The 21,595-nt window shown below is 38.1% G+C and overlaps 1 long non-coding RNA gene across 6 annotated transcripts in view; it reads left to right on the forward strand.

Annotated features, from left to right (window-relative positions):
• LOC109497635 overlaps nucleotides 1-21,595 on the forward strand; it is a 132,452-nt gene that overhangs the window by 13,392 nt on the left and 97,465 nt on the right. The window lies entirely within an intron of this gene.

Below are 21,595 nucleotides of genomic sequence, written 5' to 3' on the forward strand. Positions count from 1 at the left end.
ATGAATGAAATGTTTTGAGGCATCTGTAGACTTTTACATACTAAAGAGAGAAAACATACATTTATAACACTGATTGGAATTTATTCAACCAAACTTGTGCTGAGGAATCCCAGATTCTAGGCTTGGGAAGTGGTCTAGCCCTGTCCTTACAAGCAGATGCACACACATACAAGTACGTACAAAATCACTAAAAGGTCAGAACATGCTGGTGTGCTAAATCTGGTCTAAATAATCACATACAAAGACAATGACATTATTTTGCAGGGTACCAAAATGTGGTTTTTGTGGATGTAATAAAAGCCTGAAAGTTTCCAGATCAACTTTTTTTTTTTCCAAGGAAGGAAGGAAGGAAGGAAAGGAGGGAGGGAGGATGGGAAGGAAAGAAGGAAGGAAGGGGGGAAGGGAGGGAAGGAAGGGTGGAAGGAAGGAAGGAAGGGAGGAAGGGAAGGAAGGAAGGAAGGAAGGGCAGAAGGGAGGAAGGGAGGGAGGGAGGGAAAAGAAAAATCTGTGAAGGAACCCAAACTACATTGTGAACAATGAATGCCATCATATATTGGATCACCTGGAGAATCACTCTGTGTTCTGGCTTTACTTTTTGTTTTAACTTCGGACAAATTCTACCCTTTTATCTCTCAAAAAGAGTTATTTTCATATTTCTGGAAATGAAAGATGAAGTGAAGCCATGTGTATGTGTGGCCCCTTTAGAAACGTAGAGTTTCGAGCTTTAGAAATACCCCTTGAAATTACTGGGTCTTCTCACCTGGGGCAGCAAGTCTCCCTGCTGTGTGTCTAACATGTGGGCGTTGAGCTGCTGCTAGAAAACCCCAGCCATGAGAGACTCAGCACAGCCGAAGGACCACCACTGCCGTGAGGGAGGAGGTTTGTCCACCCTACACTCCTGTTGAAAGCCTTTTTTTTTTTTACATACATGTATGGAATTTTTTTTTTTAGCCCCATCGCTTTTGATTGTTCTTGTTCTTTGGAGCATCAAAGGACAAACCTATCCCTTCTGCTGTGTGACCGTCCTCTGAATAAATGGAAGAGCTTTACAGACTGCCCTGTTACGATCCTAAGATAAACCGATGTGTTTTTCTGCATCTCTTCCACACGTAGTATGATTTCCAGAACTTTCGTCAGTCTGGTCACTCTCCTCTGAGAAGAACCAACTTGTTCATGTTTTCCCTAAGACGTCATTCTCAGGTGGGGTTGGATTGCTTCAGGCTTCGGTGGTACCATGACCTCCTTACGTTATACAGCATTTCCACGGGTGTGGCCTAGGACTGCCTTTCCTTTTAGTAGCTTTACCAACATGATCAGCTTTTGTGAGAGTTAGAGTCACATAAACTCTAAAATGTCTACATTTTTCCATATAAACATGTTTAGCCAATTATAGTAATGGGGGGAATCACATGCTAAATCTAAAAAAGTTTTCAGAACTGCATGTCAGCCAACAGCCGCCCCCCCCCCCAAAAAAAAAGGTTGGGTTTGAGCAAGAATTAAATGATCTGGCCTTTGTAGATGTGTCTTGTTTTGAGTCATCTTTGTGTGTCCTAAATATTTCTAGGTACCTGAGGAATCTCTAATTGGTATCTTAGTCAGACATGGTAGCAATAGCTACCCCTAATGATAATATGCATGTAACCAGGATATTGAGCAGGGATAACAGTATGAAGACGTTTTCTTTCTATTTTTCCTCATTATTGTTTTATAAACTCACTCACTCTAACAGACTTCCCTCTTTCCTGTCCTTGTCAATTCCATTGTCAACTTTCTTGGCTTTCCTGTCAGTTTCAATTAATAAACATTCTGTTTAAAATACCTTTCCACTCCCACTTAAATGTCATCTCTTTCCCTCCCACTACTGCCAAGGAGGCCTAAGCCTGAGGGACCTGGAATGGGCAGGATGCTTTTTCTCTCCTCAGTTCCTCAGAGGGAAGGGATAGGAAAGGTAGGGTTGATTTGGGACACTTGTTATTCTCCTGTATCAGTACCTAACTTCTCTGGTGTTGAGGGCTGTTATAGGGCATGATGGAGGAGGGGTGATGCCATTTACATGATTTTCCATGGTTGTCATTCCTTTGCCTAATACTGACTGCCACAAGATGGTCCTTGGAGGCAAGTGGCTACATATTGTATCCGGCGTGGAGCACCGGATACATACCTCACGTCAGGTGGGAGATCTCTTTGCGGCTGGATCCATTTCACCATCCTCATAGATCCCACAACTGGCCAAGATTTCACACCATCTTAACTCTTAGCATGCCTTCAACCTGGCAGGCAGTTTTCTTAGTTGTGTTTTCTGTATGGCAACTCATATACCACTTGAACTATGCAAACATCACATATCCCTCGTGTGCCAAAGGGTAAGCAAGCAGGCCATTCACTGCTGCTCCTTCTGTCTACACAGCAACCTTCCTCCAATTGGAGAGAGTCGAAGTCCTGTTTCTAAGGCACTTCAGCAAGTATGTTGCCTGATACAGGTCTACCTGGAGAATGAGAAGCTAGTAGCATCTGCTCATAGTCGTCTCCAATCTTGAGCGAAAGTTTTGAAATCTCTTTTCCTTCGATTTGGGAAGGAGACAGCACCCCCTGCCCCCCACCATTTACCATGGGGAAGAGAGAAAACTGTGTCTTAGCAGAAGTACTGCATTTGTCATAAGGGCCATGAACTTATGGCTCTCTTGTTTGCTTCTCTCCCATTGTCTACATGTATAAGGAAGGAAGTTGATTGGAGTAATGGAGGTTATTCTGATTTTCTCTGTGTGTTGCGGGGGTGGCGGGGGGGGGGTGTCTCTCCTAATCATGTAAGTTTCTCTTCAGGTTGTAAGGTACATAACTTTTGATCATCATCTGTTAGCTCCTGTTAATTCCAAGGAAATAGAAACTAACCAAATCTGCCTGGTCCCTGTCGCAATTTGGATTTATCATAAGAATCTCTCATTACATTTCTTGAAGAAATACACATTTACAGTGATTCTGATTATATGGTTTTAAGTGGGTCCCAGGAGTATATGAGGATTCTTGCTTGCATCTCAACCTCATTGGTTCTGAGAAGTCTAAGGAACTGTGCTGTGGTAAGCCATTTCTGCTCTATATCTCGTGCTTCCTGGTAGATACAGGGCAGCTTTATTCCCTTCAGTCTCCTTTGGTGTATCCGGAGAATCCAGGCAAAGACTTTTTGTTTTAAAGTCCCATCTTTCAAAGAGTCCTACTAGTGTTCTGACAAGTTGCACGTGGTGTTCTTTCACAACCCTTTATTTCTTCCTTATCTCATGTTGGTCTCCATTTTCATATCCAACCTTGAATATTTTTGTTGTTTCTCTCTTGCGCTGTCTTTCCCTTTTTCTTCCTCTTCTCCTTATCTCTCCTCCTTATTCCCATCGTCTGCATCTGGGTAGTGATAGTGATTTAGCAAGAGACCTGTCTGCACGTGAAGGAGCCTGGGGATCAGTTGTTCCTCCTCCTAACACTTGTCTATCAGGCAAGCGTAGTGATAAAGCACAGAAGCATCTAGGACAGTGTGTGGTTGAGCACATCAGTTGTCTGTGCTTGTGGACTTGGGACACATGCTCAAAATTATAGACCTGTTTAGTCTGTCTAGCCCAACACTCTTCATGTTGATTATATCTTAATTTTTAAGAGCATATATGAGCATAAAGTACCTTCTTTAATAAAAAATGTTAAGATTCAATTGTATTTTTGAATAATCAGAGCCTAGTGTCCTATACAGCTAATTCCTCATTCCATTATTGTTTATTTTCATTCAGTATTTGATAGGCTCAGTCCCACCTTTTCACTGCCTCGTTTTCCACAGACAGGAATAAGAGAGGAAGGCCTATCTGTGAACATATTCCTGGGCTGTGCTATATGAATAACAACTTGACAATGTGCAGAATTCTGGTTCACCCTGCATGTTCTGGACTCTTCCTCATTTTCTTCTGGCAGCTAGTACTGCGGAGGGAAGGCCTCATCTTCACACTCTCTGGTACCGCTGCTCTGGCAAGAGGGCCCTTCTCTGTTTAAACCCTAACAAATCTGATGAACGGTAACTAGAGAAGATGCAAAAATATTGATTACTGGGAATAAGAAAGGAGACATAGCCACAGATAGAGAAGAAGTTATAGGGTTACTTGCACATCAAAATACCACATGCAACTCTGTTCCAACCCATATGAAAAATCTAAAGGAAATGCTTTCCTAAGCAATTCTCATTTAGCAAAACTGACCCAGGTGGAAATTGGTAGCTTAAATAGCTCAATTTCATATAAGAGATTGGAAAGGAGATTATGATTAGAATATATATGCCAAGATAGACTCCCTGCCAGAACTATCTCCTCCTCGTAGAAAGTGAAATTGTTTACACAGAATCATCCTGCAATGAAACTCAATGCTTATGTACAGTGAGGCTCTTGGGAATGGCACATTGAGGGCTTCAGAAACCTGATAGCCCTCTGTGTGCATCAGCCACAGAGATATTTGAATAGAGAACAGTTGCAATAACCAAAGTTAAGAGACTTTTCATCCATTAGGTTAAGTAAAAAAGCAAGAAATAAGAAAATTGTTTCCCTTTATGGAATTTTCAAGGGAAAATGAGACAACTAGGAGTGTTTACAGTTTGGAATTAGTGAGAAATTGTTACTTGGTATTGTTTTCTCTAAGAGGTCTTTATATGTTTTTCTTTCTTTAAGCTAAGTAATGTGAAGTCCAATTATTTTAATAAATATTGAAGAATATTAATTATTAATCTTGATCAATTTGATATATTTAATTATAATCAATATAATGTAATTATAATTAAATATTGATATTAATTAAGGTGAGTTTGCAAATTCCCAAAAGTAGTGATTTCCTTTGGACCTAATACAGCACTTTGCTGGGGCCCCTGGGTGGCTCAGTTGGCTAAACGTACAACTCTTGATTTCGGCTCAGGTCACGATCTCACAGTTTATGAGTTGGAGCCCTGCGTCAGGCTCCATTGACAGTGCGGAGCCTGCATGGCATTCTGTGTCTCCCTCTCTCTGTGCCTCTCCTGGTTTCTCTCTCAAAAATAAACATGTAAACATTATCAAAAAAATACAGCACTTTGGTTTAAAGAATTGCACAGAAGGGTATCAATACAGAGTGCACGGATTTGTTGAGCTAGAATTTCCATGTTAAGCTAAGTGAAAGTGGTACAGAAGGCCAAGACATCCCTTGTCTTTTATTAGGGCAATAGTCTTATCTCAGTTGCTACCTTTGCGGACCAGCTTGTAAACCAATCACGAAATGCTTGACATTATCACAGCTTGGCCACTTTATCACCTCTGCATAGAAGCATCTTAGTCTAACGCCACTGAGGACTCAGTACCAGTCCAGACCAGAGCCGGGGTCTGGTTTGGCCAGTGTGATTTTAATGCACCCACCCACCCAATCTATGAGGGCTGTTTGCAGCTTTACCCACGTTAGACCCCTCTGTTTTCTTATAAATCTGTCTGCAGTATTTCATCATTTAATTAATTAATTAATTTGTTTATTTAGTGTATAACTATAATTATTACATTATCAATACATAAAATGTACACACACACACACACATTTTTTTAAGTTTATTTATTTTGAGAGCAAGAGAGAGAGAGAGCACAAAGAGGAAAGGGCAGAGAGAGAGCTCTTTCGTTCTATCAGGAGGTAGCTGGCATTGTTGATTCCTGTGTTGAACCAGGATGCCCATTGCCAACCTATGATTCCATTTTCTTACATTTGCTAAATCGTAACTGATTTAGCACTCACCCATCTGCTTTCAACTTCCAAAAGTTTATTGCCTTTGCCTCTTTCCCAGCTGTTTTTGGTCTTTTAGATTCCCGATGGCTTTTTAAAATCCCTTCACTCTCTCAAAAAAAAAAAAAAAAAAAAAATCCCTTCACTCTCAAAAAAAAAACACTAAAATTAAATAAAATAAAGTAAAATAGAAAGATGGGATGAGATAAAATAAAATATAAAATAAAATCCCTTCACTGTCATCTTAGTGGAATTTGGGAGGTAAGCCAGAGTATGTATGTGCATATAAACCATCATTTGTAACCAAGATTCCCAAGAATACATATTGATAAAGAAAAGCATTGAGGATATGTTGCTATGAAAAATAATGTATCTTTTTATTTTCAAAAGTTGTATATAATACTGCTAGTTTTATGCATAGAGAGAATATGGAAAGGACTGGATTAAAAATTGCTAGAGTAGGATTTCAAGTGAATTCTTATTTTTTTCCTTTTGCTTATCTCAATTGCCAATTTTTATAGGGACAGATATTAATTTTTAAAAATGAAAAAAGGTGTATAAAAACTACATCATAACAAAGATCAAATAACTCCTATATTTTGATTGGTTTCTTAGTGGATGACCAGAATGCCAGAATTAAAAGTTACTAAGAATATGAGACGGAGTTCATATCATTTCAAGTGATATACCCCATTTTAATTATAAGTTTGCTGTTCCTGAATGACAAGCCCCTTCCTCATTAGGAAATGTGTGGTATGACTGCAGTAGAGAACAAAACTCCCTAATTCCATTCTAAGAATGATTGCCATTCCCCATCATGTAAAAAATGCGAAGTCTAGCCCAACCAGGAAAGGTAACTTACCGTCTGTTCCTTAATGGACAGTGAGCTTTTTGTCTTAGGCAAACTATAGCTTCCAAACCGTGGCTGCCAGGTAGGTGAGACAAAAGCAGTGTCGGCTTAAGTCCATCAGGCGTAGCTGATCTGATTTTGAATAGATCTCCATCCATAACGAATTCAGCAACACACTTGGAAGGAGAAGGGAAATCATGAGACCTTTATTTAAAAATTTCAAAGGGCTCGATGGCCCCCAGTTCTGCTCTCTGATTGTCTGCCAACAAGAGCCCAATGCCAGGGGACACGGAAATCATGTTCATTTGCCCTCTCTCCTGATCAGAGACTGGCAGATAGGACATGCGGTTTCAAGGATTTGCTACTGTATTTCATTATTTCAAGTCTGCATCAAAGTCTAATAATGATATGATACTTGGAGAATTGTAAATTTCCAAGAGGAAATGGGGCTAGGGAATCAAGCTTTCAGATAGCTGGGAACACAGATTGTATAGACCCACGTCTACATGGGTACAAGAACTACCTTGCTTCCTACTTCATTGCCCTTCCAAGTTAAGGCCAGATGTCCCTCTGGATCTCCACTTTCAGATTATCTGACCTTGAATCAGGGAGTAAAACCCTGACTCACAGACTTTTCAGCTTAGTATCAATTTCCATTTTTCCTATTGATGGCCTGTACTTTCTGCTGAAGCCTTTTAACTAGCACCTGACTGCTTCCTGCCCCAGATTTTCTGCAAGTTTGCTAATCTTTTAGTTTCCATTCTCCTACTGTGGTGCCCATTCTAGGCCACAATTATCCTATACTATGGAAGTCTTACTGACTTAAATTAATTTCATCTATCTGTTCCTCTTAGCTGCCTTCTCTGAACATAATCCTAGAGTTGTGCTGTTTACTGAACCACAGCTAAAAGTGACACTCTCTGCCAGTGACTAACTAAGCAAGTCCCAGTTATCTTTGGACATTCCATGTAAAATCCTTATATATAAACTCAAGAGGGAGAAAGCAAGCATCTCTTTCCTTAGAGCAAATAATCTGGAGCAGTTCTTGTACTTGGATTTCCTTTGATTATAGGTCTTTGAATCACCCAGGTCCTAGATGATAGTGTTTTATCAACTGTGTCTAATCTGTCTCACATGGGTGGGGTGCAGGCCACAAACTGAACCTACTCGAGGAGCATTCCATGCAGATCCCCGAAACCTCAGCTCAATTAAGTTTCCAGATGTGCTAGTCTCTACAGCTTATCCTGTGGGGCTATATGGGATCAGGGATACAGTGGTCCTACTCACCTGGAACACTCATCTTCCCCAACATCCTGTCAGCTAACCAAATACCTGCCCCCATTCTCCCACCCTACCCAATTACCTTCATTCTTAAAAGTGCCCTAATTTGGATTATAAAATATACAATGAGCTTTTTATAGAAACTTATTGTCATTTTTCCATGTAAATATCCAAAGACTTTGATCATTGAATTTTAACTCTGATGTATGACTAGTTTTGCTATGCTTTAAGAATAAGAAAGATTCATTATTTGAATAAATCAGAAATTGGGATTAACCTTTATAATCTGATCTGGAGGATTTTGGTTAATCAGCCATTCTGATCAATAGATCATTGTTGATGTATTACTCAACGTTAAAAGCTTCTTTCAACATATATTTGAAATATTTCTAATGTTCAAAGCAGTTTTCTGAGAACTCAAGTGTTCTCTAAATGTAAAATGGACATGGGCACATTAATAAGGGGCTATTAGAAGATTACCAAGTATTTATCAGGATAAAATAAATACTCAATGTACTTATGATTAATATCTTTCTAGGTGTCAAGAACCTTACAGACATTATCCTAATTCTCACTACAAACTTGCTAAATAAGTAGTGAATATACAAAGAGGTTGAGTAACCTGAACAATGAGTACACCTGAAACATGGTGAGAGCAGATATAAATCCAAGTCTCTTTGACTTCAAAGCCAGAGATTTTTGGTGATTATTGAAAATACTGATTTATAAAATGGATCAAATACAGAGATGCAGTGGTAAAGAAAATTAACTTGTTTCCGAAGACCTTTTCATAAAAAGCCACGTTCTCCTTTCCCTACCCATCTCTATCCCAGTTCCACTCTAATTCCTAAGAGTCGTTTCATAGTTTCCTAAGAGTCTTTCCATAGTTTGCTCTGTACTAATTTAATCCTGGATGGATAGATAGATTTCTGGTTTTTAAATGCCCATTTTACCAAAATGGAAAGATCTCACAGGCAATTTTATGTACCTTGCTTTTCTCACTCAACAAATCTTATGAAAGTCACTCCATATCATGTCATGTAAATATAAGTCACTTCTAATTTCCATAAAATATTGTATATTTTTTTAATGTTTATTTATTTGTTTTGAGAGAGAGAGAGACCAAGCAGTGGAGGGGCAGAGAGGGAGGGAGAGACAGAAAATTCAGTGCTGTCAGCACAGAGCCCGAGGCAGGGTGCTAATCTCACAAACCGTGAGATCATGACCTGAGCCAAAATGAAAAGCGGTACCATTAACTGACTGAGCCACCCAGGTGCCCCTTACATAAAATATTTTATACATACATGTGCTGACATATATCCAATAATTCCCCTGTTGATAGGCATTTGGTTTGTAAGCAGTTCTTGACTACTTTGCACAATGCTGCTGTAGTAATCTTTAAATACAGATATTTGGAAATTATTACTTTTATTTTTTTAATGTTTTTATTTATTTTTGAGACAGAGAGAGACAGAGCATGAGCAAGGGAGGGGCAGAGAGAGAGGGAGTCACAGAATCTGAAGCAGGCTCCAAGCCTGAGCTGTCAGTGCAAAGCCTGATGCGGGGCTCAAACCCATGGACTGTGAGATCATGACCTGAGCTGAAGTCGGACACTTAACCGACTGAGCCACCCAGGTGCCCCTACTTGTATTTTTATGAAGTAGATTCACAAGAGTGGAATTGTTGGATCAAAATACCTGCGTGTTACTAATGTTGTTAGATATTTCCAGGTAGTCTTCCATAGAGACAGTAGCACTTCTGATTTCTCTCATCAGTGGATGCCATTACATATACACATGCTTCCTTGGAAACATGTCTGATAGATCTCTACGTATATGTTTTGCCAGTATGATGTGCAAAATCATTATGTTACTGTTCCTTCCATTTCTTTTTATATTTGATGAGCTTTTTCTTTTATATTGTTTTATAACTTAAAACAATATAATCACTCCTATAAGAGGACACTTTGATCAGTTGGGTAGATGTGTACAGCCATGCAATTACCACAAAAACAAAGTTCTATCTGGGACCAACTATATAATACATGGGTCCCAGTGTAAAATGGAAATACAGGCATCTTTTTCCAATATTAAAAATTTCAAAATGTTGGCAGCTGAGCGTGAAACCAAGAGTAGGGCATGAGACTGCACAGGTCACGCCCATGACACTGGCCCTATTCCATCATCTTGGAAAAAAAATCCCTTACTCCTTTTCAGCTAATTTCTGGCATCAGGCAACCACAGCTCTACTTTTTGCCCTTACAGACTTGCCTTTTCTAGAATTTCATAAAAACAGAATCTATAGGATATAGTCTTTTGTGTCTAGATTTTGGTTTCATTAATTTCCCCTATCACTTGTCTACTTTTTATTGCACTGATTTCCTTTATGATGTTTATTATTTCTTCTACTTTCTTATACTAAATTACTCTAGATTTAAAGCTTTTTATAGCTTCCTAATGTAAATGCTGAGATCTTTTTGTTGTTGTTGTTGTTGTTTTGCTTTGTCTTCTAAGTATTGATAGCTTTAAATGTCCCTGTATTTAAGTTTGATGTGGATTTAGCTGGATTTCACAAAGTTTGATATGTTGTGTTTTCATTTCCATTTAGTTCAAGATATTTTATAATTTCCCTTGTGAATTCTTCTTCTTTTATTTCTGGTCTATTTAGAAAATGTGCTTGCTAATTAAAAACTTTCTACATATTGGGTGATTTGCCAGATTTCTTTTGTTACTGATTTCTGATTTAATTCTGTTAATTTCTAGAACATATTCCAAATGCATTTAATCCCTTTTAACTTATTGGGACATCTTCTCTGGCATAGCATTTGTTCTATACTGGTTAATGTTCTATGGGTACTTGGAAAGTACTGTTGCTGGGTGTTTGATAGATATGAATTAGAACCAGTTGATTGATTGCATTGTTCAAGTCATCTGTATCCTTATTGGTTTTTGGTCTACTTGATGTATCTGTTATGCGGGGAGGAATATTAAAATCCTTGCTGAATGTTGTCAGTTTATTAGTTTTCTTTTTTCAATTCTGTTAGTTTTTGTTTCGTATATATTTGAGCTTTTGGTTGGAAGTGTATGCAGGTATAATTGTTATATCATCTGTTGTATTGACTCATATCCTTATTGAATGTTCTTTTTTGTCATTAGTAATATGCTTTTTCTTCATGTCCGTTTTTCTATGTTAATATAACAAATATAGGCCTTTTATACTTAGTGTTTTTATGGTATTTTGTCTATCCTTTTACTTTCAAACTATACTATTTTTTATTTTAAATAACATCTCTGATAGATGGCATATAATTAGTTCTTTCTTTTTTAATTCAGTTGAACAATCTTTTTGATTAGAATATTTAGACCCTTCACATTTAATATTATTGTTAGTAGTATTATAGCTATATTTCTATGTAGGTCTGCCATTTTGCTATTTGTCTGTCTATATAGAAAATCCTAAATATGTTTAGAAAGGTCACAAGATACAAGATCAATATTAAAACAAGATGCTTGAATCCATAATAGTCTGGGAAATAAAAATATAGGAAGTGACCTTACTTCTGGCAGCTCGTGATCCTTTTCTGCAAAGAAAAAACATACACCAAAAAAATATTACTAAAAACCACCACTGAAGGACACTGGGAAGTGGTCAAAGACAGGTGACAGTATGTGAAGTGTTTACTAATTTTTAAAAATTAGCTAACTACCCTGTATTAGGCAAAAATGTGATTTGCGACCTCATCTTGGGCTGTTCTCTTCCTTCCCAACTTGAATTGAAGAGTCAGTTTATGACTCATGGCAGTGGAGCTGTTAATGTAAGGGGGCAGATTCTAGAAAATGAGATAACAGATACTCTGTATTCCTGGCTGACTGATAGATGAGATAACTCATGTAGGAGATCCCATGGGGCCTGGAAAAAAAAAAAAAACAAACCTGAAAGTCTAAGGAATTGTACACCGTTTCCATATCTTTGATTCTATTTCATATCCAGGCTGCAGAGTTAGATACTGTACTAGCTTCAGGCATCTGAGCTATAAAGTCACAGGAAGCAAAGGAAAAAAGCAAGAATTAGATAGTTGCATGCTGCACATGAGACAAATGTCACAGATTGAATTAAGCCCAATTAATTGCCTGTTATCACAATGGCAAAAACCCCCCACAAATCCACAGAAAAATAAAACAATCCTTAGAGTAAATACAATATATTATATACATTAACTTGCTTTTAACCAAAAATTACTAGACATGCAAAGAAACAGAGATTTGTGACCCACACATCACACTTGGAGACACAGCATTCCTTATAACATAAGGAAGCAATATCTTCTTCAGGTACTTGGAAGGAAGTCATTAACGGCATGTTTTTAGTTCTCTTTTGTTCCCTAAATTATTTCTGATTCCTCCAAGTATTTTCTTCTTCTTCGCTTAGCTTCCTCTTTCTATTCCATGATTCTGGCTCTAGTTGAACATCTGGCATTCATTGATCATCTGTTTATGTTCAAGAATGAGGCCATGAAACGTTGACTGTGGGCTCTCGGACAGAGATGCTGCTCTTTCAGCTTTATCCCACCATCCTCTAATCTGTGTTCATTGATACCTAAGTTCATAAGTGTCTTTCTGGACTTCAGACTCATGATGATAATGGTCAGTGCTGTAGTCTGAATCATTGTGTCCTCCCCAGATTCACGTGTTAGAATCCTAACACCCGACATGATGATGTTAGGATGTGGGGCCTTTAGGAGGTGATTAGCTGATGAGGGCAAGCACTCATGAATGGGGTTAATGCCTTCATAAAAGAAGGCCCAAGAACACTCTTTGCCCTTCCTGCCATGTGGACAGAGCAAGAAGTCTGTAGTATGCAACCCAGGAGAGGGCCTTTACCACAACCGGACCTTGCTGGCACTCTGATCTTGGACATTCAGCCTCCAGAAATGTGAGAAATAAGTTCTGTTGTTTACAAGCCCCCTAGTCTGTGGTATTTTTTATAGTAGTCTGAATAGGCTGACAGTTTGGTAATACTTAAATGATGGGCAGAGCTGGGAATTCTTTTTTTGCTAGACTTTCAGACAACACAGAAAGTGTAGTGTTAAAGACCATGGACTCTCAAACCTAAAATAGATTATCAGAGGCAATTTTTTCCATCCTGCAACTTTTGGGCAGTTTCATTTTAGGAAGATAAGAATTTGTTCTCTTTTGAGAGATACACAATTTAAAATTTAGTGGGAATAAATGAATTTCACCTGCAAAAGGTTATTTTTTTAGTGGCCAAACTAAAACAATATAAGGTATTTAGACAATGTATAATTTATCAGTCTCGAAAAAGAAATTACATCTTCCAGGATGTCAACCAATGATTTTTGCTGAATGTAGCTTTCAATACTTCCTACAGTGTGTGTACATGTGTGTTTAATATAGATGAACTTTTAAAATGGAAGAAATATCTAAGGGAATGATTCTCCAAAAGTGTTTTGCAGAAAAGTAATCCCAGGAGATGATCCTTGAAAGAAAGAGTTCCCTAAGCAATTTACTTTGTTTTTCTCTTGGGACTGACAATGCATACTAACACACTCTACGAAGCCGTCAGTAAACAAACTTGTATCGCTTGTAAACTACTTTCCAAATGGCTTGCCATAATAATCATTTTCAAACAAAAACCCATGAATATGTTTTAGGGTCTTAATATTGAATAGAATTTTATGAAATGCAGATCTAAGTTCATGCTCTGTCCTAGTAAACTAGAAATCTATGGAAACATCAAAAAAAAACACAGTTATTAATTCTACTACATTTTGCCAAACAGAAGTTTTCAAAATTTATGTTGTCATAGTCAAATCATGTGGGAAAATATTACCAAAGGCTTGAGCCAAAGCACTTCTTCTTTTTTTTTTTAAGTCACTTATTTTGAGAGAGAGCATGCAAACGAGCATGAGTGGGGGAGGGCCAGAGAGAGAGGTAGAGAAAGCAAATCCCAAGCAGGCTCTGTGCCTTCAGTACAGAGCCTGACGCAGGGCTCAGTCTCATGAACCATTAGATCATGACCTGAACCAAAATCAAGAGTTTGACCCCCAGCTGACTGAACCACCCAGGCACCCCAGCTAAAAGTTTTTGTACTCAGACCCTTAATGACTCAGGCCCTTACTCCTATCATTGAAAAGAATAGGAACTTTTAAAGTAATATTTTAAAATCCTCAAAAGAGGGGAGCCTGGGTAGCTCAGTCAGTTAAGTGTCCGACTTCTGCTCAGGTTATAATCCCGCGGTTTGTGGGTTCAAGTCCTGCGTCAGGCTCTGTGCGGAAAGCTCAGAGCCTGGAGCCTGCTTCAGATTCTCTGTCTCTCTCTCTCCCCCTCTGCCCCTCCCCTGCTCACTCTCTGTCTCTCTCTCGAAAATAAACATTAAAAAAAACTAATCCTCGAAAGAAAACAATTTCTTGCCAAAATATATAAGCAAAGGGACCTTTATTTCTTTAGGAGATAAATATTTTGCTGTCAAAATATCTGCCTAAAATTTTGCTGTTTTGTAAATTATATACATTTTTTGCTAAAAAAAAATACGTATCTGGTGAAACATGTCTTAAAAGTGATAAAGGTGAAAAAATGCTAAGTGCTCTAGTGAGATCTATGCCAGGGAACAGGAGAGTCAGAAATAGTTCTTATTAGAGCAGATCCTGATAATTCTAGTTTGGGTATAAGAAGATAGTCTTTAGAGTTAGAAACAGAGTTAATATCAAAATGTCCATTGATGTTCACACTTACTTTTAAGCAACAATCCCGGGGGCCCCTGGGTGGCTCGGTCAGTTGAGTGTCTGACTTCAGCTCAGGTCACGATCTCGCGGTTCGTGAGTTCGAGCCCCGCGTTGGGCTCTGTGCTGACAGCTCAGAGCCTGGAGCCTTCTTCAGATTCTGTGTCTCCTCCTCTCTCTGCCCCTCCCCTTCTCATGCTCTATCTCTCGCTGTCTCTCAATAATAAATAAACATTAAGAAAAAAAATTAAAAAACAAAAAGCAACAATCCCATTATGTCCAAAAGGAATCTTACTCAGAATTCTGATATTTAAAATGGATCAAGGTTGTGCTTTACTGATTAGAGCCAAGAGCCCTCCAGACTCCCCTGGCTCTTAACAGCTCCTGCTTCACCCTAAGTAATGGTTCAGCAGGATCATCTAGAGAAAACCTTCACAACTAGAATTCTATACCTCTTGGGAAACAGCCCTAGGAGTCTGAAGGAAAACAATAAGAGTGTTAATGTCACTTGATCTAATTTCCGAAGTCCTCTTCTGTTGAAACGTTTTCGGTATTTGGCAACCTACCCTCTTAAGTAATGTGATTTGAATGCTTTCTCCTAAGTTGCATAGCATGGGTTCCATAGTTGCCATTCCAGGGGCATCCTTTGGGATGCCCACCTTTAAATGCTAGATTCTTAGACCACTGCTGTAGATCGTTGTGTGCCTTTTTGGTGTCTTTGGGGATTAGATTTGTGCTTCGCTAGGGAAGAAAAGAATGTAACAGCTGTATGGAGGACTACCAGATCTGAGTCTCACCTTCAAGAAATCGTGTGCGTGTCTTTCTGCCAGAATGAAGTTCAATCACTCCTCCTTTTGCTTTATCCTGTTATAACTTAGGAGTTACATTTTTCTTCCATGCTGGCGGTTTGGAAGTGGTTAGTATCCTCATTAGGTTTAGGGCATTCTTGAATATGAAACCAAGCTCCCTACTTCTTTTACATCATTTAGAGCACAGAATAGAAAAATAACAGCAATTCTGATTAACTTAACATAGTATTGTAATTCATCAAGTATCACAAACAGTTCCATTAATAGAAAGAAAATCACATGGGAACCACAGGATTAGAAAGGGTTAAGATCCAAGGAAATCATCATTTTAAATGGAAATGTTCCTGAAAATGTCCCTGTCAATTCATCTGGAACATCAAATTGTATTCCAGCAACACTAGGGAATTGAACTCAGTAGGGAAGACTCCTAGCAAATCCTTATGAAAAGTAACCAAGCCCCTCTGTTTCATTTTGATTATCTTGTATTCTCATTTATTAGGACTTTTGTTAAAGCAAAACCCATCTTTTCACTGCAACAGGAAAGAACTAGGACAAAAAGGGCTAGAAGTGGACTGTTCCTTCTGGTAATAGTATAATGAGATTAGAGATTTTTCTTCTTGTTGGTTTGTTTTTAATGAGAGCATTTTGATTCTGGACTAAAAGATTCTTCATGACACTAATTGTCTTCTCAGCAGGAGAAGATGAATCACTTTTATAAGTGTGTGTGTGTGTGTGTGTGTGTGTGTGTGTGTGTGTGTTTACAATCTGTCTCTGCTTGTCATGCCACAGTAAAGACTTTAAAACCATAGATAAAGTCCTGGAAGCATTTCCAGTAAATAATTAGAAAGCGCCCATGTTTACCCTTCAGGGAACAAGTATTTCCAGAGCTCCTAGACACTGTAGATCAAGTGGAATTAAAAATCTCATATTTAAAAACAATTCTTCCTTGTTTTCAGGGTTTTATATTTCCAAGATCGAAGTTCCATTCCTGTGGGAAATGACTGAGCATTTCAGTTCCATTTCATACATTTTGTTTGTACTCTTTGCATGTCCATTGGCTCTTGAAGACTCAGTTCTGGCTTGCAGCCTTTTCTGAAGTTTGTAGGTGGATGCATGCACCTCCATCTCACAGTTACACAGATGAGTATAAACACTTCTGACTGGCATTCATAGCCCATTGTAGTTTGGCTTTCTCCAAACAACTGAAACAAAGATCACTGAATAACATATAAGTGGTTCATCACAGTCGCTATTTGTCACACACCAAGAAAAATGGCATTTTGTCTTTGGACATCTTGTTTTCCGGAGAGCTTCTACTTTATATTCCTACTTAATCTGTTTTCCATGTGGCGTCATTGGGAAGAGGGAGAGTGGGCATGAAGACTCTAGAGTGAGAACTAATAATCACTTCTACTTTGTGTGATTCTTGCTTTTGACTTGCTATGGGTATTTAATGAAGTTCTCTGATAGCACAATTATGCTGGACCTGAAGGCTTCACAAGGCTTGCGCTTATTGTTTCCTTTTTCTCTCAAGTACTTGTATTGTTGCTATGGTGAGATTTCATGCTCGTGATTTAATATCAGTTTCTGATACTGAGTTCTACTCACGGTTGGAGTATAAGCTCCAAACCCTGCCCTGACTAAAACTAACCCGTATCTAAATCTGTCAAGCCTCTTATGAAAGCCCTAACTAGAAACAGCTGCTGTTTGTTGAACACTTCAGGCTTTGACACAAACAAACAAAAAAGGGATAAATGATTTAAAAACCTAATCACTAAAATGTGGTGCTGTTGAGAGTTGATGTGAGAGGTGGGGTAAATATCTCAGCTGTCAGCTGTCGGGTGCTCAGGAAATTGGATGATGTCTGTCAACTTTGAGGACCACTAAAAGGGCTAAAGAAGGTCATTCACATAAACAATATTTTTCTGGGGCTATATGATTATCATTTTCAAATACAGATAGTGAGCAGCATCCACTGTGTCTGGCGAGAACCACACAGGCCATGGTATCTTTATTAAACTAATAAAGAAAAAAAGCCAGGACCACCAAAATGTCCAGGTGCCAAACACCAGTTTAAGAAACAGAATTTGTGCTTCATAATTATAATTATGTTGACCTTAATGTGTAGATTCTGAGAATTTTTATAGTTGTTTAATAGGCAGGACTTAGATATGAATGCTGAGTTTAAAACTTACCCTAGTGACACTCCAGTAATAATGAGGACACCTACTATTCAGATCTTGGCTTCTAAAGACCATATTCTGATCAAAGCAATTAGCGATCCTTGAAGACATGGAAGATCCTAGGACTGGGGCCTGGAAAATATAAGATGAACCTAGAGATTCTTGTAATGCCAAAAAGTAAGAAAATGCCCACCCAAAACAAAAAAAAAAAAAAACGGAGCTTATCAAATTGATACAGGAGCCAACTTCAAATGTTTCCGGTGGCCCAAACTGAAACAATCTGAGCAACCAAATAAATAACAATAAGATTGTATTAAATTCTCCAAACTAAAATAAATATCCATGATTCCATACTGATAAAAATAAGCAATTAAAGAAATAAATAAATGGTGGAGAAGGAACAAATCATCCTTACAGGAGAACTCCACATAATAGTGAATTTCCCTTCTCTTGAGTATGGACTGGACTTAGTGACTCAATTCCAGAGAATACAGTGTGCAAAGGAACAAATAATAATAACTTTATCGTGGAGAAACCCAACAGACACCACCTTAACCAAGTCATCAAGTTAATATAATCGGTGATCAGTCATGTTGATAACATCACACTCTGATTTGATGCACTGAGAGGAAAGCTGACTTCTGTGGTTTTCTTATCCCAAATCCATAAATCTGGTCTAATTATGGGACCAGCCTGATGTTTATGGTCTTAAAAAGGTTCACAAATGTAAATATGTCTACAAGACCTGAACTAATAACCACAGCTAAAGGCTAAAGTTCCTACTGTGCTTCAAGTACCCAGGGTGCTTAAAAAAAAAAAAATACAGAGGCTACGCCACATTCTCAGAGGTTCAGATTCCGTTGTTCTGAGGTGAAACCGAGGATTCAGTATTATTTTAAGTCTTCAGAGGGAATTTTATTTTGTAGTCAGGTTTGAGACCCACCGTATCTAATCTATTGAGGATGTAGGAATTGGGTTTCCAAACAGACGAATGAAAAAAAAAAAAAAAACAAAACACAACATACTGTATGTTATCTTAGGTCCCTGAAAGAGCAACTTATTAATTTAAAGGGGGTGGGAGGGGAGCCAAATATGGTTGTTCTACTAATAGACAAATTATGCATATATCGCAATTACAGGATAGCTATGTGAAGGAGCAGGAATATCAGAATTGCATAGAGAATTCTCTTCATAAATTGATGGTAATTCTTCTACTTGAATGAAATGTAAAGAAAGAGGGAGAGGTGAGTCAAAGCAGGGTGGAGGAGATGCATGAAGATGAGAATCTGTTACTTGTTTTGCCGAAGGCTCCCTGATTAGCCTCATCCAATCAGGGTAGCTGTCTTTCCTTTATGGCTGGTACCCATTCAGATTAGTATTCAAAGATTGCATTGTTGCTGGTAAGTGACTTTCATAGCTTATTAGCTACTATGCATACTAATTTAGAGTGATGGAGAAGTGTTAATGTCAGAAAGAATTTGCACATGAGTTTTTGCTGTTTCCAGCTAACTTCATATGCCCCTGAATATCAAAAACTAGAGAGGAGACAGAGAGAGAGGAAGGGTTGGAGAAGGAAGGGAGGAGGGAATGGGGGTGGGATGAGAGAGAGAGAGAGAGAGAGAGAGAGAGAAAATGATCTAGTTTGGGGGGAGGTCAGGTGGAACAGAAATCTCATATTTGACATTCTCTTTTTCTGGACGCATGTGAATCAACCGTAATGGATTTTTTTTAATAGAAAAGCAACTTTGCTTTGCCTTTATTTTACAATCCAGAATTTATTCATTTGCTTAATAGGGATTGGGGATCCTTACAGTTCAAAAAGTACTTTGGTTTTAACCACTGACTTGATGACTTGGCCTTAGAGCTTGATGACAAGGTATTTAAAAACAAAACAAAAAAATGTCTTGATTGGCTGTATTGCCTGTGTTTTATAGCTATCTGACAAATATTTCTTGAGTGCCTGCTATTGCCAGGCCCTATTCTTAGTTTAGGGAGTTCAGTAATGTGCCGAATAAGCAGAGTATTTGTTGTCATGGTTTCTGACAATCAGTAGATATTTACATTTGTAATCAAATCCAATAAAACTGAAACATTCAGTTCACACAATGATTATCAGTAATTTCAGAGATATTGTCTAAATGTTTTGCTCTAAGATGACTGTTTCAAACGATCACTTTCTATATAAAGGCTTTCTTACAGACTAATCATTGATTTACTCATTCATTTATTCATTCATTTCTTCACGGGTAACATGTGTTCATCAAATATTTATGGAGCTTCTGCCAGAGGAATACAGGCTTTGTGAGGACATGGGGATATGCTATACTTTTCAATCTTTCCCAGTGCATGTCACAGTGCCCTATATATTGTGAGGTACTGAATACATGTGGAGATTGAATATTTACTATGCACTGGATTAACAAATATGAGGGTAGGGTCCCAGCCTCTATCAGCTGTTTGGGTTTCTTGCCGTAGTTAATTTTTGATTTGTTTTGTTTTGTTTTGGAGTCTCATCTCCCCCATGGATATTTGTATGTCCCTCCAGTTATATTATTTTTTTCTGTAATATGATCTCCAAGTGCTCTTCTAAGAAATTCTCTCAAATCCTATGAATGCTAAGAATCACTGAGATTGTTTTGGTGGGAATTTAAAAAATACAGTCTTCTGTTGTGAGCCTGGTAATATGGTATATTTTGATTTATTATAGTTTTTGTGAGATTTTATTTTTAATCTGGGTTGAGAGTAATAGCTCTTACATGTGTGCTTAGAAAGGATATATGAAAGGCCGTGCTCTGTAAGACATTACCATTTTAATGGCTGGATTTTTCCAGAATTTAAAAGGTAAAGAGCAGTGTCTTTGGTCTTTGGTACAGAGGGAAAGGGAAGCAAGCGTTTTACCTAATTTTAAAACACAGCATCATTGCCCTGATTTTGTTCCTTAAAGAGTACACCCATTTACAATTAATTTTTAATTGTAGCTAAGAGTTTACTATCAAATTCTAGTGCTTGAAATGCAGGGTTATGCTTGGAAAACCTGAGCAGAATTTTCATCCAGAGAATACTGAAATCTGTAGGAAAAGCTTTCCTTTAGAAGCTGTATAAAAAAAAAAGTTAGAGAGGGAGGGAGCCAAACCACAAGAGACTCTTAAAAACTGAGAATAGACTTAGATTCGGAGCCGGGAGCCCGCGGCCACCGCCATGTCCCATCAGACCGGCATCCAAGCAAGTGAAGATGTTAAAGATACCTTTGCAAGAGCAAGAAATGGAAAATACAGACTTCTAAAAATATCTATTGAAAATGAGAAACTTGTGATTGGCTCATGTAGTCAGCCTTCAGATTCCTGGGATAAGGATTATGATACCTTTGTTTTACCCCTATTGGAGGACAAACAACCGTGCTATATATTATTCAGGTTAGATGCTCAGAATGCCCAGGGATATGAATGGATATTCATTGCTTGGTCTCCAGATCATTCTCATGTTCGTAAAAACTGAGAATAAACTGAGGGTTGATGGGAGGGTGGGAGGAAGGGGATAGTGAGTGATGGGCATTGAGGAGGGCACCTATTAGGATGAGCACTGGGTGTTGTATGGAAACCAATTTGAAAGTAAACTTCATATTTTAAAAAATCAAAATAAAGTATCAGTCCATGAGGAAAAGAAAAAAGTTGTATAGACTCAGATCCACATTTACAATATATACAGGGATACATAGATATCTATGTATCTCTCTATATATCTCCATCTATATAGATATATAACTACATATAGTTAGAGTGTAGAGAATGCAGAGAATTGGATATTTATTATTATTTCCATATTTCATAGTAGAATTTTGAGGAAAGCATTTAACAGTAGCAGCTACTTTTTTGTTTGAAATAAACTTCAGATTAAAGTCATAGTGCATTGAGGAATAGATCTGCCCAGAAAGGTGTCGAGGCTTATGTGTCATTAAATCCAAACATAATTGAAAATTTTA

This window comes from Felis catus, chromosome A2, assembly GCF_018350175.1.
Source record: "Felis catus isolate Fca126 chromosome A2, F.catus_Fca126_mat1.0, whole genome shotgun sequence".
NCBI classification, from domain to species: domain Eukaryota; kingdom Metazoa; phylum Chordata; class Mammalia; order Carnivora; family Felidae; genus Felis; species Felis catus.